This window comes from Pelobates fuscus, chromosome 4 (genome assembly GCF_036172605.1).
Source record: "Pelobates fuscus isolate aPelFus1 chromosome 4, aPelFus1.pri, whole genome shotgun sequence".
In the NCBI taxonomy this organism is placed as follows: domain Eukaryota; kingdom Metazoa; phylum Chordata; class Amphibia; order Anura; family Pelobatidae; genus Pelobates; species Pelobates fuscus.
The window spans coordinates 227,993,629-228,012,619 of NC_086320.1; the positions used below are offsets into that span (position 1 = coordinate 227,993,629).

Genomic DNA, 18,991 nt, shown 5'->3' on the forward strand with positions numbered 1-18,991 from the left:
ATTAAAAATGAGTTTATGTGGTAATAATAATGGTGGGTGGAAAGAAATAAGTGTAATCCCTAACCAAGGGATGCTGGGTTCTCCATAGTGTTAAACTCTCCTTCAGAAATAATGAAACCATCTGTGAAGCCTTTAAAAGTCTCTGAGAGGACACCCCAGAATTCCTTATCAGAAGATGTTGAAGTATATAGACAATCTAGGGTGTATCTAGCAGAGACAATTATACCTTTAATCAATATACCCATCCTTTGGTGTCAGTAGTTTGGTCATGTATAACCAATGAACAGTTCTTATCTACAATCATTTTATTTTGAAGGGTGCAGGTGGACCCTAGAGTGGAGATCATCAGAAAGCCTAAATGAGGCATTTTTAGAAATGTGCATCTCTTGAATAAAGGCCAAATAGGCCTTAAGACATTTAAGCTCTCAAAACATAAGTTTCATTTACTTGAGGAAATGAAATCCCTTAACATTAAGGGATACAACTTTCAGCGAAGGATTCATTCAAAATTCTAGCTAAGGAGGTTCATTTTGTTTTGTGTTGTTTTTTTTAAACATACCAGGTCTCCACCTGAGTCCCCATCCTGACGACCATAACTGCATGTAGTGCTTCACCATATTTAAACTTCACCAGCTCCCAATGATTTTATTCATATGTAATCATGTGAAATTATTTACAATATGTAGGGTATAATAATTCCCCATGTGTCCTATAAGAAACAACACATAATATGTATTGATTCCCTCACTGGGAAGGTACAGTGAATGCATAAGAAAAGTGCCAAAAAAGCTTCTGACTGAAGCAAACTTTGATTAATTGTCTATCTACTCCTTTCTAAATTGCTTGTGCGCATGTCTTCTGGAAGTAAATCACACCGGACACATTGCAGGTTTATGAAGAACTCCAGAGTGGCCTTTATTGCAGTGGGTGCAATTCCCTTTTAAAGCAGAAATACGTCATGTACAGAGTCACAGTTAACATACAGTATACATTCAACAATTGGTTAAGGGGTCTTGTCTAAACCCACCCTACAGGATGTAATGTCATCATTACAGAGTTCTCCCACCCACATTCCAGCTCCGTCTTGGTTACACGATGGGAGGGGGAGTGAGTAGTTACTGAACAGAGAGGGGCTGAAGGGGAAACAGTTACTTTAACAGCGATTCTCCATTTTGTTACACGTGGCACATAGCTGTTAACTGGCACAAAGGAAGTGGGGGAGGAGTTAGTAAAGGAAGCTGTTCTTTTAACACAGGAATTTGTTACATGAGGCTTCCTCGATGGGAGGATGGGATGGATGGGAGGATGGGAGGAATTTACAGAGGAAATAGTTACTGAGCACACATGTGTAAGAAATTGTGACCCTCTTACAAGGATATTATTTTAGGGAATGTATAATAGTAAAATAAAGACATTTTAACCTTTCAAGTATTTTGTCCACAACACTTCTGTCAAGAATGCATGGAATCATGGAAAAGATTTAATCACTAAGGGTTTAATAGCAACTTAGAGATTCTAAATGAAAAAAGTGCAATTAAAATGTACTGAAAAATATTTGAGTGACTTGGCTGAAAAGTTTGTTTTGAATTGGCTGTGTTACAATTTCACAGATATTCATATATTAGGTGGGCATGTTTAATAATCTCCTACTCCATAGAGCATTTTATGTTATTTAGTTTCAGGTTTTCTACAAAGAAGTATCAAGTCTCCTTTAACTTTCACTGTCTTCTTGAAGAGATTAGTGTTATCAAGAATAGCAGCAGTCAGATAATACCTGAAAAAAAAAAACAATCCTCAGGCACTTGCTGCTATTAATGTCTTATAATCCATATGTAGCTCACACACTGTGAAATATTTTGCTATCCTTCTAAAACATACTTTATAGTTGTATTCAAATCAATATGGATTAGTAAACAATTATGATGAAATTTCCTTACTTTAACTTACGATGCCGACATTAGGAAGTTAGGTTGTGTCATTATGTCCTGAACAGCATGAACTTTAACAACATACATATACAATACATGGGGAAACACATACATGTAAAGGATAATATACATATAAAGGATTATAGAATATGTGGGAGAAATATCTATGAAACCATTTTCTTATCTGTATCGTTATTACTTGGTGAATGATTTTTTTAAAGCCCAACCAAAATGTTCATTTTTGTTTCAAATAACCCGTTCACACAGGCACTTTAGTCTACACGACTGCAGTCTATACAACCATACCCTACAATCGTGCATAAATGATTAGCATAATTGCAAATTACAGTCAGAGAGTTCACAACATAGTGGTACAAGGAGCCGTGACACTGCAAGCCTCTGAACAATGAATGCAGAGACTAGCTCTCTCTATCCAGTGCTACAAGCTCGCCCTTTAATATACCTACAGCACATTATACACATATATTGTAACCACTATTGATTTTTTTTCACTAATGTGGTTGGTAAGGGGCTCATGTTTGAGTTTAGCCTAAGGCCTCTCATAGTCTAGAGTCGCTACTGCATATGGTAGCCCAGGAATGTGAATTAACCCCATCCTGGCATGCCATTTTCAAATGTAGACAACCCAGTGTATTCAAAATGGGGTATTTTCAGTCTTTTGTAGTAGTCACTTAGTCACAAATGCTGGCCAAAGTTAGCATTTTTATTAGATTTTTGCATTTTTTTACACAAAAACTGCACTTTTACTGGTGATTTCTTCGTCGTGATATGTTTTTCTGTTTTAAACACTCATATTTGTGTTCAACGAAGTCCCCCGAGTATAACAATACCCCCCATGTACAGGTTTTATGGTGTTTTGGAAAGTTACTGAGTTAAATATAGGGCTTGCCAAGAAATCCTCTGGACTGTCTGCCTGGATTGTCAGGCAGGTCCCTCAAATTATAATTAATAAAATCAAATAAATATATAGTTAATATATACAATGTGTGTGTGTATGTGTGTGTATCTATATATATACAATGTGTGTGTGTGTGTATATCTATATCTATATATATATATATATATATATATATATATATATGTATATATATATATATATATAATTATTTTTTTATATATATAAAAATAAATATATATTTTGAAAATTATATTATATATAATACGTCTGAATATAATATTTGTATGTGTGTATGTGTGCATATATATGTATATATATTCACTTTTAGTTCCTATAAATGTATAATATATCATAATTAAAGCATTTTATACTATATTATACATATATAATGCATATATATGATTTCATTATAAGTGTATTTTGAGATATATGTGTATATATCTAAACGTACCCTTTAATTAAATCATATATATGCATTATATATATAATATATTATAAAATGCTTTAATTATTTTATAATATATTATACTTTTTAGCAGCCTGGAGGACTACCTGACAGTTCAGACAGTCCCCCTGCTGGCAGCTCCATAGACTCCTATTGCGGCGATGTGATTATGGTGATCACATGGCCCTGGAGGGCCGGGGTGGCCAGAGCTGCTGTAGGGGGACTGCTGGGGTCTTCTAGTTATTCTTTCAGTTCTTGGTATTTGTCCACCTTCTCATGTTCCTTTTTCCTGATGTTATAGTCGCTGGGTATTGCCACACCCACCACGACTGCAGTCTTTCGTTCCGTGTTGTCTACGACCACGATGCATGGTTGGTTGGCCAGCATTTGCTTGTCTGTCTGGATCTTGAAGTCCCACAGGATCTTAGCCCTGTCATTCTCAATTACTCTTTGTGTGGTACCGCCCATCGGGATTTAGGCAGGTCCAAGTGTATTTTTATATATATATATATATATATATATATATATATATATATATATAGATCCAAGGCTCCTGCACTCCAACTTAACAAAATAAATATCTGGTGCTCTGGTCACATATAATATAAATAATGGGAAAAAATACCGTCACTCCAGGGTTTGGTAAAGAAAGATAAGATCTTCTTTATCCTTACTGTTCCAAACGGTCAACGTTAAAGCTCCTGTACAGAGCTTTCATCAGGACAAGCCTCTGAATCTGTGCCCTTAGTATGCAGGGCATGAGTGTTTGATCATGCTTGTGCATTCTGTCTGTGGAGAAGCTGAAGACACTGATCTAATGTCTTTGGAAGAGCAACAGGGTAGAAGGCAGATGCACTCAATTAGAGCACGCCTACCACTTCCGTTAGCTCAGGGGAACGAACAGAAGGAGTTAGTAACCTCCATGGCTGTCTGACAGGTGTTTTATAATTAAATTATAAAAGTTTAAATTTCTCATACAAATTGGAACTTTTATAAAATGGAATTTAAATAAGATACTTTTCACAGCTAAAACACTTTTATAAGCTGAATTACTTTATGGGTGTGGAGTGGAACAATTGTCAAATGAAGAGGTGGAATAACTGCAATTTTAACAACCTCTGATTATTTTTTAATAAGCATACCTTACCCTGAAAAGCATTTATAAAGAAAGATAAAAAAAAAAAACGCAAATGTCAAAGTAAGTTACAAAACAAGGAATTTCTAATTCTTGGATGAATGCAATACATATTTGGAATTGAGGTACCACAAGGCAGTGAAAGCCAACAAATGCATTGGGGTGAGGGTGAAAAAGAAAATAAATATGTAGGAGGGGGTCTACATGACATTATAACAACCAGACTCAGAGGAGTGCACAGCCTGCCGGACTCAGGGAACTTCAGTGAACAGAGTAATGAAGTAGCCGATCAAACATAGACTTTACAGCAGGGGTCCTCAAACTCTGGCCCCCCAGATGTTGCTGAACTACAACTCCAATGATTCTTTGAATTATATAGATAGCCAGAGAATCATGAGAGTTGTAGTTCAGCAACATCTGGGGGGCCGGAGTTTGTGGACCCCTGCTTTACAGGGAAAACAGATGTTGCTGTGTAAAAGGAAGGTGTCACCTAAACTGGCTGCTAGTGCTTTCCACCGATAAGTATAGTTAATCCTAGGGATAAGAAGATCCATCGGTGGAACAGTATGTTTCAATGTTTAACTAAATATAGCATCTTAGTAGTAGAGACACAATTACACATTTTTGATGAGAGTGGAGCAAGATGAGGTTGGAATGGTCTTCCAATGTGTCGCGGGTAAGATCCATCTAGTGTGGCTAAAAACCTAAAACCAGGAAGGTATAAGAATGTTGCAATTCAAATTAATATGATAATTGCCTCTTTCACCTAATTTTTGATAACAAAATTTAGACCAGAATATATATAGTATAATGGACTGGGTTCTAAATACTATCTTGAAGTGTATTTAAGACTATTTTCTCTAATCAGTGTACATGTGGTAATTTTGTTAGCAGCATTAATACATCTAAGATATTCTTCCTCTGAGAGATTCTAGAATCCTGTTTTACCACAGAAATCTATGGATAGCAACATATCATAGACTGATGATATAGCCCCTCTATCATTTGGTCTATAGCAATATTACTGTTCAAAGGATGTCATATGATGGAGTGTATGGTGAGCCAAGTGTTGAGAGGCAAAATTTGTTATAAAATAACAATTCTGCAGTTTAATCACAGACATTTTTTTTTGTGTGCATAGCATCAATACAGACAAGCTTGGGGTGCCCCAACAGCAATTCTCAAGTGTGTAGTCATGCATAACATTAGGAGCAGCAGAGAAATCATGCACATTTTTAAACATATTATAGTACTTGTCTAGCTAGGAGGCATATGAGTGGAAGTATAAGCAAGCATGATACTAATACAATGATATAGACTTCACGTGATAGATATTTGTATGACAGCACTGTAAGAAGCAGGGAGGTTAATGCTTCAGTGGGGTTTGCTTAGAGTGCGTACTCTGACATAGGATAAGATGCCTCTGTATGTGAAGTATAGTAAAATAAACATACTTAATTGAATTTAAAAACTAATAACAGTCTTCAACAGGATGGTATACTTTACTAATAAAGTTAGTCACATCGGTGGTTCTCAGGCAGAAAGAGATGCGTGGAAACAAACCGCCATAGCTAATGCCGCCACCCACCTTTCCCCCCCATACATTGCTATAGTTTACCCAACACCTGTGCTAGCCACCAAAGACACGTAAGTACGTAGAGTCCCATGAATCTGTGGTTGCCCATCCCGCCGGCCCCGGACATTTTCAGGAACCCATGTGTGATTCCCACTGCTCCTGTCAGTCTTGCAGCCGCGAGCAGGAACTCAGGAGATGGAGAGGAGGTTTTGGAGAGGAGGTTTTGTCTGCCGAGTGCGTGGGCTATGCACCAGGGTCTTTTCCCTTTGGGCCCTCTGCCCAGGAAGGTTGTAGCGAGCTCTGGACCACTTTGGACACAAGTGGGTGTCTATTGAGTGGGTCGTCTGCCTCTCCTACCGCACCGAGCTGGGAGCCATGGGCAGTTTCCGACGCTTGTCTGCCGGGAGGAAAGTCCGGAGGCATGTTCAGACTCTTGCTCTCTCTCCTCTGCTACCTCTTAACCTGTCTCACAACTTTCAGAATTTGCTGAACAATGCATCTAGACACTCTTCAAGTGTCGCCGGCAGGCCTTATGCTGCTGTTTCAGGTTCATCCGCCGCCATCTTGGTTTCAGTGGTGGAGCTGGGCGCAGGCCACAGGAGTGGATGGGTTACTCAGTCCCTTGGTTTGCTTGGGGTAGAGTCTGTATGCTTATGCCGGGATAACCCCTCCCACCTGGGGGGGGATCGGGGGTCCCAAGCGTGGCAACGTTGTCCTGCAATACTGCTCACACGTTTGCAGCTGCTGGTAGGCCACAATTCATCAACGGTTTCAGGATTCTTCCCCCGAGCACGGAAATCCGCCCGGTTGAGTCTCGGGTGTGTGTGACAGGGTGTATTATGTTCCTGAAAGAGTCCAATTTCATCAGGGAGCGTGAATGGGTGTATGTGGTCTGTGACAATCTGTAGGTAGGTGGTAAGGGTCAAAGTAACACCCATGTAAATGCCAAGACCCCAGCTTTCCCAGAAGAGCACTGCCCAGAACAAAGCACGGCCTTCTTTCTATAGTTTATCCTGCTGCCATCTCTTCCCCAGGTGATTGACACACATGTACCCAGTCATCCACCTGATCAAAAAGAAAATGTAATTTAATGAACCAGGCAACCTTCGTCCATTGTTTCATGGTCCAGTTCTGATGCTCACGTCTCACGTCATGCAGCCCTATAAGCAGCAAAGTTATACACACGAAAACTGAATAAAAATACGTACCTTTTACACTAACAAGTACAAGTTACGTATTTTTATTCAGTTTTCGTGTGTCTATAAAAGTGATATTATTTCATGTACCTGGAGATAATTGAGTTACTGTAACCGTTGAGACCAATTATCTCCAGGGTAGGAGGGAGTGTTTTGGAAAATGCACTTTGTTTCTATTGGCTGTTGCACTTTGTAATCCTGTGTACCATCAGGTCCAGAGGGGTGTTCCTCTGGCCTGAAAATATGTATTTAAGTTGTGCATGAATGCCCATTTAACCAGTTCTTCTTACCCTCAACTCGCAGCCTCGACTCGTGTTGTAGGGAAAGGCGTTATACAAGCTTTACCTATGGCTAGTGGGATATCTACACTTACAGGATTAACACTGGATGCTGTTGGAGCTTCATTCTTACTCTCCAAGATCGGGAATCAGGATATCTAAGTGGTCCAACTTTCAGCTAGCTGGAGGCAACCGTAACAATGCACAAGGCTGGAAAGATGAAGAGTGCATCGGGATTCCAGCGATAGCCAGTTTAGCTCTTTTAACATGTCACAGTAGTGGGTAAAGCAATTACATTCTAGTATAAAGCAGCAGAACAAATTATATAACATACTAAGTTTATTAAGGTGGATTTGAGGTGCGGCTGCATACACTACATCCCCATAATCAATGACCGAGAATAGCATTTGTTGCACTATCTGTTTCCTGACTGTAGTGCTTAGGCAGGATTTGTTTCTGTACAGGGCACCTAGTTTTGGGTAATGTATTTCAATGTGAAGGCCAAACGATAGATTGGGGTCTAGCAACATACCTAGATATTTAAAAGAGTAGACTGCTGTCAGTATGCTATTTAAATTTGTTCTGATACACAGTTGTTGATTTTATAGTTTACGGAATTTAGGTACATTTCCAAAGATCAATTAACAGTTTTATCAGTGTTTATGAAGTGTTTGTTATCTGCTATTCACTTTTCTACCTCACTGAATTGGTTTTGGAGCACAGCCTCAAGCTGCGGTAGATTGGGTCTACTAGCGTAGATTACAGTGTCGTCTGCATACATTTGTACAGTTGAGGGTTTGCAGGCGTTACGCAGATCATTTATAAATAATGCGAATACCAGGAGGCCGAGTATGGAGCTGTGGGGAACACCACATGTGACTGGAAGAGGGAGGGAAGCGCTATCAGAAATGGCCACATAAAGCATGTAATCGAAACCAGGTTAGCTGACAATCACCAATGTCCGAGTTTTTAAGTTTTGCACAAGAATGCCATGGTCTACTGTGTCAAAGGCCTTGGCAAAATCAAGGAAAATATCTCCAGTTAAGTCTCCTTGTTCCATGCCAATTTGGATGTCATTGCAAACTTTTAAGAGGGCAGTCAAGGTTGAGTGATTTGGATGAAAGCCTGATTGATCAGGGGCCACATAATTTGATTGTTTATAAAATATTCACATAATTGCATGTAGATGCATTTTCCAAGATTTTTGAAAATACTGGGAGCAATGATATGGGGTGATGGTTAGATGCCAAAGTATTATCACCACTTTTAATGGATAGGTACAACTTGTGCAGTCTTCCAAAGTTTGGGTATGTATCCTGACACCAGGGATACATTGATAAGGGTAGTGACAGGTTTAGCAATTGGTGGCGCAATGAGCTTCAGCAACATTGCTGGGATTTTATCTGGTCCACACTGATTTTTCATTTTTAAATTAGTAAGATGTTTATCAACGGCACTAACAGGCACAGGTTTAAAATTTAATTTCTCTATATGAAGGATTTGAAGATTTGGCAGGGCCTGATCTTTATTTGTGGTTTGAAAATGAGTGTAATTTGTTATCTTAGCAACCAAGGTGGTAGCACATCAAACTAAATTATTATTAAAGGCATTTGCTGCACCTAGGAGGTGTTGCAGTGCTTGTCCATTTTGACAGTGGAGGGTTGGGAGTGGATTGTGTTTTTTTTTTTGTTTTTTTTAAGCTATTTATGATTTTCCAAAAGTTTCTTGGGTTTGCTATGTTGTTCTTCAATTTTTCATTGAAATATTGTGCCTTTGCTATTTTTGTTTGTTTTGTGCATGCATTTCACCATTGTCTGTAGGTACAGTGATCATGCCTAGAGTACGCATGACCTTTGACCACAGTGAATCTCTAAACTGATACATTTGAACCAGCTGTAACCCAGGGCAAGTGTGTCCCTTTTACACAGAGGGGCATGTACATTCCAAACACGCAAGAACTCGGACTGAAATAATGCAATTGCAGAGTCTAAAAAATCGAGCATATAAAAAAGGTAGTTGGCAACAGGGAAGTGACCAAAGGGAATAATGAAGATGATAATAATAATAATAATAATAATAATAACAATAATAATAATAATAACTCTATTTAGTCAGTGCAGGGAATCTGAGCCATATGGAGAGCAAGTAAACATTGTAACAAAAAAAGCTACTTTTAGATAATTGTAATCCATATATTAGAAATACTGTTAGAAAAATATCTTTATGTTGGCTTTGATCACAGGAGAGTATTATACGCTAGTATGAAGCCAGACAGCCAATGGTTCATTGCATGTATAAGTAGCATGAGAATGAAAAGGTAAATATAGTAAAAATAAATATATGGTCAAATATTGAATTATTTAATCAGAATGCAAGGCATTAATGCACCATATACTAATTAAACATAAGTATCTAAGGTGTATCTGAGCATAGACTCGCATACAAGCATACAGTTTTGATTTTTTTCATGTTCTATCTTTCGGTCTGTTTTTCTTCCCCAGGAGAAGCCAACAATGGTGTGCTTCATTTTAAGGCTAAAGTATGGATGTATCCTCAGCTGGGTGATCTTCAGTAGATTTGTTTACTCCAACCCAGGTGGGAGGAATGGGAAACTCTGTTAATGGTCGGCCATTAGTTGTACAAGGACTTCTCTAGGTTAATTGAATTCCAGTCACAACCCTCTGTGCATTGAGTTTCTTCTGGGAATGATTTCCTTATCTTCAATTACAGTAAAACTAAATACTTGCCATCATGGTATACAATCATTCTGAAAGGGTAACGTCAACAACTGTAATGTATGGAATTTGCATAGAGGTTGCTTGTAATGGGTCTCAATAACCTTTTAATTGCCAAAGAGAGAGATCACCAGATATTTGTATCTCCATATCATTATGAAGATGTCTTTCTGACTGTGAGTTGGGGTTTTCTAACCTTATTGCAGTAATCCATTTCTAAATCAGTTTGCTTTGGACCTCAGTCAGTAGTTTGGTTTTTTTTTTTTAAATAATGAAAGCACAAACTCATTAATATCAACCATGCTCTCTGGGATGCCTCAGAGTTTAAGGTCATTACTGTGTGATTTATCTTTAATATCCTCTTGAGTGAGTTCCAACAGTTTTATTTCATCCACCCATTCACCAATCTTAGTTTCACTGGCATATTGAGCAAATATGATATTCTCCTGAGTGTTCTCTAACTCATTAGTCCTACTCGTGAGGAAAGCTATCTCTGACTTCAGGTTTAACATAAATTAATCCATGCCCCTTTATTGCAGCAAGTGTTTAATATATTTCATCTTGTTTATATATTGGAAATAACAGCTCTCTATCAAATTAGCATGGTCGTTATAGCAGTTTCCACTGTTAGAATCCCTGCTCCTCTAACCATAAACCTCAGAATTGTTTTTTTTAATTCTTTATTTTTGTAGTGCACGTATATAATACAGGCATGCTTGAGGTGCCCCGAAAGCAGTCCTCAGGCTTTTCCCACACTTAACATGTGGGGTGTACGATTAACTGGCACAAATTTTGTATTTTATCAGGCTCAATTAACATAACATTAAATCATCGATTTACATGTAAGTATATATGTTTTACAAACAGGGTTGGTTCGTGCGTGAGCTGTAGTAGTACCAATATATATATATAATACAGGTAGTGCGGTAATGCGCTAGTTATTTTGTTTAGCTAATGCCTGTGTACCTGTTTGATGTGAAACGGTTCGCTTATATGGTAAAATCTGCTAGGGTAGGGTCGCTTATTGTAGTAGTTGCGCTTATGGTTATACATAGGTATTTTGCGCTTAGTGCACTATTTTCGCCTCAAAAGTCTAACGGTGAGATTGACAAATTGAGCGGCTAGTATAGAAAGCTTCATGCGATGCAGTTTAAACTAGGGCTGTAGGGTAAATGCCTATCTTGCACCTTAAGCAAAAATTAATTAGTAGACTAAACATAACAAAACATAACAAAATTAGTATGGTGTATGCTGTGCCAAGAAGCTCAGGGTAGAAGGATGACTCCTTTTAAATCCCTACACCCAGTCTACAGCCAGTCCAGAGTACACATGAGTGTCCAGATAGAGAGGGGTCAACAAGGCAATATATTGCAGTGTACCGAGAGTCTGTGTCGTTGTGTAGGAGCCTTTCAGTGCCAGGTAGAGGTGTCTAGGCCTCAGTCTGCAGAGTCTTCCGCTGTCAGTTGACGCCTGTTCTGCTAGGCCGTTGGCGCATTGTGTGGGCCTCCTGGATCAGCATCCTCCCTTTCGTGTGCTGTGGAGGGGCTCCCCGCCTGTGTCTCCCGCTGGTATCAAGCCTCACTGCCTCCCGGTCATCGTTACCACCGATGCCACAAGCTTTCAGGTGCGGAGTTGCACCTTGCTGGGTGAGGGTTGTTGGGGCCGCTGAGGTGCTGGTGAGTCGTGCGTGTTGGTGGGTCCCTCTCTGAGGCATGGGGATGCGCTTGCTGGGGCCCCCATTACCTTGTGCTGTTTCCCGACGTGCTGTCCTCTGGCGCCGTCCGAGAGCTGCTCTCGGGGTGATCAGGGCATTCCTGCTGAGGAATCGCCAGGTTGCCATGCGGATCCAAGCTTCCACCTCTCTCATCGCCCTCCTGAATGACCATTTCTGGGCATGGGTGCCTGGGAGGCTTGATTTGCAAGCGTTTTGCAGTAGGCCGTGTCTGTGCCGCCATCTTGTCTGGGCCCAGACAGGCCCTTCTTGCTTTGGGTGCCGTTGCTTGGTCATGTGTTGTTGCGGGGGTATTTGCCCCCATCGAGGACCGGGATATCCCCCGCCGGTCCAGAGGGGGGGCAGCAGGGCTATGCTGTGTCTAGGCTTGTGTGCAGGTCTCGTACCAGGGGATTGGCCTCCTCCCCCGGTCTTCAGGCTCCGCTCCAATGCAGGCCGCATGGTCGGTGCGGGCCGATATCATTCTGTTCCTCGTGCCTTCATAAGATGGGTTCCGGTCACTGTGTGCTGCCTGCGTTAATGGGCTGGTCAGTAGTCGCTTGTTTGTGCTCTGCATTGTTGGAGCTCTTAGAATGTGCGACCGGCCATCTTGGCTGTCAGGCCCCGCCCCCAGAATTTTTATTTTTTACCTTGCCTTTTTGTTAAAGGACCAGATATACTGTATAGCTTTTGCCCTGTAACATATATTTCAAAACTCTTTGGTTTATTGCACAAAAAGTGATTTTAGATTGGGATGGCTGCAGTGCTCAGTTAACAGGCATCCTTCTTATTCTTAAAACACAATAACATTATAAAACATAATTATTCTAACTTAAATATAATATTTATAGTAATATAAAACCAAATATGTTCCAAATACAAGGCTATAATTAAGTGCATGCTTTATAAACCTTAATGTTTTGCAGAATCTCATAAAGAAATATATCCTAAGGCTTTGCACGTTTTATATTTGTACAGGAGTGTATTACTTTTCTCATGCAATGGTTAACAATAGTGATGTACCGAACTGTCCGCCGGCGAACAGTTCCCGGCGAACTTAGCGTGTTCGCGTTCGCCGCGGCGGGCGGACACATGCGCAGTTAGATCCGCCCCCTATTCGTCATCATTGGGCAAACTTTGACCTCTCGGTCAGCAGACACATTCCAGCCAATCAGCAGCACTCCCTCCCTTCCACACCCTCCAACCTCCCTCCCAGCATCCATTTTCGATTCATTCTGAAGCTGCATGCTTAGTGAGAGGAGGGAAAGTTTAGCTGCTGCTGATTAGATAGGGAAATTGATAGCTAGGCTAGGGTATTCAGTGTCCACTACAATCCTGAAGGACTCATCTGATCTCTGCTGTAAGGACAGCACCCCAAAAAGCCCTTTTTAGGGCTAGAACATCAGGCTGCTTTTTTTTTTTTTCCTGTGTAATGTAATTGCAGGTGCCTGCCTGCCAGCTTCTGTGTGAGGTTGACATTGGATACTGTGCCTACTTGCCCAGTGCCACCACTCATATCTGTTTTTATAATAGGTTAAGCTTTACATTTAAAAGAAATATTTGTTTTTCACTGTAATAGAAGAGCAGTTGCCTGCCTGCCAGCTTCTGTGTCAGGTTGGATGCCTTGCCCATTTGCACAGTCAGTGCCACTCAAATCTGTTTTAACAATAGGTTAAGCTTTACATTTAAAATAAATATTTTTTTTTCACTGTAATAGAAGAGCAGTTGCCTGCCTGCCAGCTTCTGTGTCAGGTTGGATGCCTTGCCCATTTGCACAGTCAGTGCCACCACTCATATCTGTTTTAACAATAGGTTAAGCTTTACATTTAAAAGAAATAATTTTTTTTCACTGTAATAGAAGAGCAGTTGCCTGCCTGCCAGCTTCTGTGTCAGGTTGGATGCCTTGCCCATTTGCACAGTCAGTGCCACCACTCATATCTGTTTTAACAATAGGTTAAGCTTTACATTTAAAATAAATAATGTTTTTTCACTGTAATAGAAGAGCAGTTGCCTGCCTGCCAGCTTCTGTGTCAGGTTGGATGCCTTGCCCATTTGCACAGTCAGTGCCACCACTCATATCTGTTTTAACAATAGGTTAAGCTTTACATTTAAAAGAAATAATTTTTTTTCACTGTAATAGAAGAGCAGTTGCCTGCCTGCCAGCTTCTGTGTCAGGTTGGATGCCTTGCCCATTTGCACAGTCAGTGCCACCACTCATATCTGTTTTAACATAGGTTAAGCTTTCCATTTAAAAGGAATAATTTTTTTTCACTGTAATAGAAGAGCAGTTGCCTGCCTGCCAGCTTCTGTGTCAGGTTGGATGCCTTGCCCATTTGCACAGTCAGTGCCACCACTCATATCTGTTTTTACAATAGGTTAAGCTTTACATTTAAAATAAATAATTTTTTTTCACTGTAATAGAAGAGCAGTTAGTTGTCTGCAAGCGTCTGGGTGTCAGCCCTACTTCAGCGTGTGCTCTGCAGACCTGTGCCAGCGTGCTTTGACATATCTGGTGTCTCTTTAGCGTGCTTTTACAAAGAAAAAAGGTTTCCAGTGTAAGCTAATAGCAGCCAGTCAGTGTCCTTCAAGCGGCTCTGTCAGGCCTTCCTTCAGCGTTTGCCCTGCACAACCCTGCCAGCGTACTTTGACAGTTGCCACTCATATCTGGTGTCTCTATAGCGTGCTTTTACAAAGAAAAAAGGTTTCTAGTGTAAGCTAATAGCAGCCAGTCAGTGTCCTTCAAGCGGCTCTGTCAGTCCTTCCTTCAGCGGGTGCTCTGCAGACCTGTGCCAGCGTGCTTTGACAGTTGCCAATCATATCTGGTGTCTCTATAGCGTGCTTTTACAAAGAAAGAAGGTTTCTAGTGTAAGCTAATAGCAGCCAGTCAGTGTCCTTCAAGCGGCTCTGTCAGTCCTTCCTTCAGCGTGTGCTCTGCAGAACTGTTCCAGTGCACATTGCCAATCATATCTGGTGTCTCTATAGCGTGCTTTTAAAAACAAAAAAATTTTTTCACTGTTATAGATTGAATAGCAGTTACTTGTCTTCAAGCGGGTGTGTCAGGCCTACAGTGTGTGCTCTGCAGAACTGTTCAAGTGCACATTGCCAATCATATCTAGTGTCTCTATAGCGTGCTTTTAAAAAAAAATCCTTTTTTTCACTGTTATAGATTGAATAGCAGTTACATGTCTTCAAGCGGGTGTGTCAGGCCTACAGTGTGTGCTCTGCAGAACTGTTCAAGTGCATATTGCCAATCATATCTGGTGTCTCTATAGCGTGCTTTTACAAAGAAAAAAGGTTTCTAGTGTAAGCTAATAGCAGCCAGTCAGTGTCCTTCAAGCGGCTCTGTCAGTCCTTCCTTCAGCGTGTGCTCTGCAGACCTGTGCCAGCGTGCTTTGACAGTTGCCAATCATATCTGGTGTCTCTATAGCGTGCTTTTACAAAGAAAAAAGGTTTCTAGTGTAAGCTAATAGCAGCCAGTCAGTGTCCTTCAAGCGGCTCTGTCAGTCCTTCCTTCAGCGTGTGCTCTGCAGAACTGTTCCAGTGCACATTGCCAATCATATCTGGTGTCTCTATAGCGTGCTTTTAAAAACAATTTTTTTTTTCACTGTTATAGATTGAATAGCAGTTACTTGTCTTCAAGCGGGTGTGTCAGGCCTACAGTGTGTGCTCTGCAGAACTGTTCAAGTGCACATTGCCAATCATATCTGGTGTCTCTATAGCGTGCTTTTACAAAGAAAAAAGGTTTCTAGTGTAAGCTAATAGCAGCCAGTCAGTGTCCTTCAAGCGGCTCTGTCAGTCCTTCCTTCAGCGTGTGCTCTGCAGACCTGTGCCAGCGTGCTTTGACAGTTGCCAATCATATCTGGTGTCTCTATAGCGTGCTTTTACAAAGAAAAAAGGTTTCTAGTGTAAGCTAATAGCAGCCAGTCAGTGTCCTTCAAGCGGCTCTGTCAGTCCTTCCTTCAGCGTGTGCTCTGCAGAACTGTTCCAGTGCACATTGCCAATCATATCTGTTGTGTCTATAGCGTGCTTTTAAAAACAAAAATTTTTTTTCACTGTTATAGATTGAATAGCAGTTACTTGTCTTCAAGCGGGTGTGTCAGGCCTACAGTGTGTGCTCTGCAGAACTGTTCAAGTGCACATTGCCAATCATATCTGGTGTCTCTATAGCGTGCTTTTACAAAGAAAAAAGGTTTCTAGTGTAAGCTAATAGCAGCCAGTCAGTGTCCTTCAAGCGGCTCTGTCAGTCCTTCCTTCAGCGTGTGCTCTGCAGACCTGTGCCAGCGTGCTTTGACAGTTGCCAATCATATCTGGTGTCTCTATAGCGTGCTTTTACAAAGAAAAAAGGTTTCTAGTGTAAGCTAATAGCAGCCAGTCAGTGTCCTTCAAGCGGCTCTGTCAGTCCTTCCTTCAGCGTGTGCTCTGCAGAACTGTTCCAGTGCACATTGCCAATCATATCTGGTGTCTCTATAGCGTGCTTTTAAAAACAATTTTTTTTTTCACAGTTATAGATTGAATAGCAGTTACTTGTCTTCAAGCGGGTGTGTCAGGCCTACAGTGTGTGCTCTGCAGAACTGTTCCAGTGCACATTGCCAATCATATCTGGTGTCTCTATAGCGTGCTTTTAAAAACAATTTTTTTTTTCACTGTTATAGATTGAATAGCAGTTACTTGTCTTCAAGCGGGTGTGTCAGGCCTACAGTGTGTGCTCTGCAGAACTGTTCAAGTGCACATTGCCAATCATATCTGGTGTCTCTATAGCGTGCTTTTAAAAACAATTTTTTTTTTCACTGTTATAGATTGAATAGCAGTTACTTGTCTTCAAGCGGGTGTGTCAGGCCTACAGTGTGTGCTCTGCAGAACTGTTCAAGTGCACATTGGCAATCATATCTGGTGTCTCTATAGCGTGCTTTTACAAAGAAAATTTGTTTTTCACTGTTATAGATTGAGTAGCAGTTACTTGTCTTCAAGCGGGTGTGTCAGGCCTACAGTGTGTGCTCTGCAGAACTGTTACAGTTCACATTGCCAATCATATCTGGTCTCACAGTAGCTTGCACGCATAGTACCACTAATCCCCAAAAAAATGACAGGCAGAGGCAGGCCAACCCGCAGGGGCCGTCGTGGTCGTGGTGCTGTGATTCCCTTTTGCCCTAGAATAATGCCCAGTTTTCAGAAGCCACGTACCCTGAACTTGAAAAGTTCTGAGGACATAGTTGACTGGCTAAAACAGGACACCCAATCTTGTACAGCCTCCGCTCGGAACCTTGACGCACCATCCTCCTCCAGCTTAGCTTCAGGCACCTCTCAAGATACCACTCACCCGCCTGCCGCCACCACCAAAACTAGCACCACAGCCGCTTTACTTGGTATGTCAGAGGACTTATTCACACACCCGTTTGAAGAAATGAGTGATGCGCAACCATTATTGCTAGAGGATGTAGATAACAGGGATATGTCTCAGGCAGGCAGCATTAAACACATGGAGGTACGGTGTGATGATGATGATGTTGTACCCGCTGCTGCTTCCTTTTCTGAGTTGTCAGATACAAGCGAAGCGGTTGATGATGACGATGCGTCCATGGATGTCACGTGGGTGCCCGCTCGGCAAGAAGAAGAACAGGGCGAAAGTTCAGATGGGGAGACAGAGAGGAGGAGTAGACGAGTTGGAAGCAGGGGGAGGTCGTCGCAAGGAGCTAGTGGCACAGTCAGATAGCATGCATTGGCACCCGGGGTCAGCCCGACAGCACGCCAATCAACGCATGCTGTGTCCACCACCAGAATGCCGTCATTGCAGAGCTCAGCAGTGTGGCATTTTTTTTGTGTGTCTGCCTCGGACAACAGCGATGCCATTTGCAACCTGTGCCAAAGGAAACTGAGTCGTGGGAGGTCCAACACCCACCTAGGTACAACTGCTTTGCGTAGGCACATGATCTCACATCACAAACGCCTATGGGATCAACACATGAGTACAAGCAGCACGCCTACTCTAAGTCGCCATCCTCCTCCTGGTCTAGCATCTTCAGCCACGTCAACCACTGCTGTCCTTCTTGCCCCCTCTCAACCATCCGCCACTCCGTCTCCCGCCTTGAGCAGTTCCCGCTCATCTGCCCACAGTCATGTGTCTGTCAAGGACATGTTTGAGCGTAAGAAGCCAATGTCACCAAGTCACCCCCTTGCCCAGCATCTGACAGCTGGCTTGTCCGAACTATTAGCCCGCCAGCTTTTACCATACAATCTGGTTAAGTCTGAGGCGTTCAAAAAATTTGTAGCTATTGGGACACCGCAGTGGAGGTACCCGGCCGGAATTTCTTTTCACAAAAGGCAATCCCCAACTTGTACTCGATTGTGCAAAAGGAAGTCATGGCATTTCTGGCACACAGTGTTGGGGCAAGGGTCCATCTGACCACTGATACCTGGTCTGCAAAGCATGGTCAGGGCAGGTATATCACCTACACTGCACATTGGGTAAAGCTGCTGACGGCTGACAAGCAAGGAATGCGTGGCATTGCAGAGGAGTTGGTGACACCGCCACGAATTGCAGGCAGTCCTGCTGCCACCTCCTCTACTCCTCCTACTCCATCCTCTTCCATAACCTCCTCGGCTGAGTCCTCTTGTGCTGCTGCGTCTTGCTCCACATCAACGGCACCCCCACAGCTCCCCAGGTACTATTCCACATCCCGGATACGGCAGTGTCACGCCGTCTTGGGTTTGACTTGCTTGAAAGCAGAGAGTCACACCGGACAAGCACTCCTGTCCGCCCTGAACGCACAGGTGGAAAAGTGTCTGACTCCGCAGCAACTGGATATCGGCAAAGTGGTGTGTGACAACGGAAAAAATTTGATAGCGGCATTGAAGTTGGGCAAGTTGACACATGTGCCGTGCATGGCACATGTGTGTAATCTGATCGTACAACGCTTTGTGCATAAGTACACAGGCTTACAGGACGTCCTGAAGCAGGCCAGGAAGGTGTGTGGCCATTTCAGGCATTCCTACACGGCCATGGCTCACTTTGCCGATATCCAGCGGCGAAACAACATGCCAGTGAGGCGCTTGATTTGCGACAGCCCTACA

General features: G+C 42.0%; 1 protein-coding gene across 1 annotated transcript in view; it reads left to right on the top strand.

The window, feature by feature from the left end:
* The window catches only part of ADCY2 (adenylate cyclase 2), a 1,028,223-nt gene that overhangs the window by 579,847 nt on the left and 429,385 nt on the right, over window positions 1-18,991 (top strand). The window lies entirely within an intron of this gene.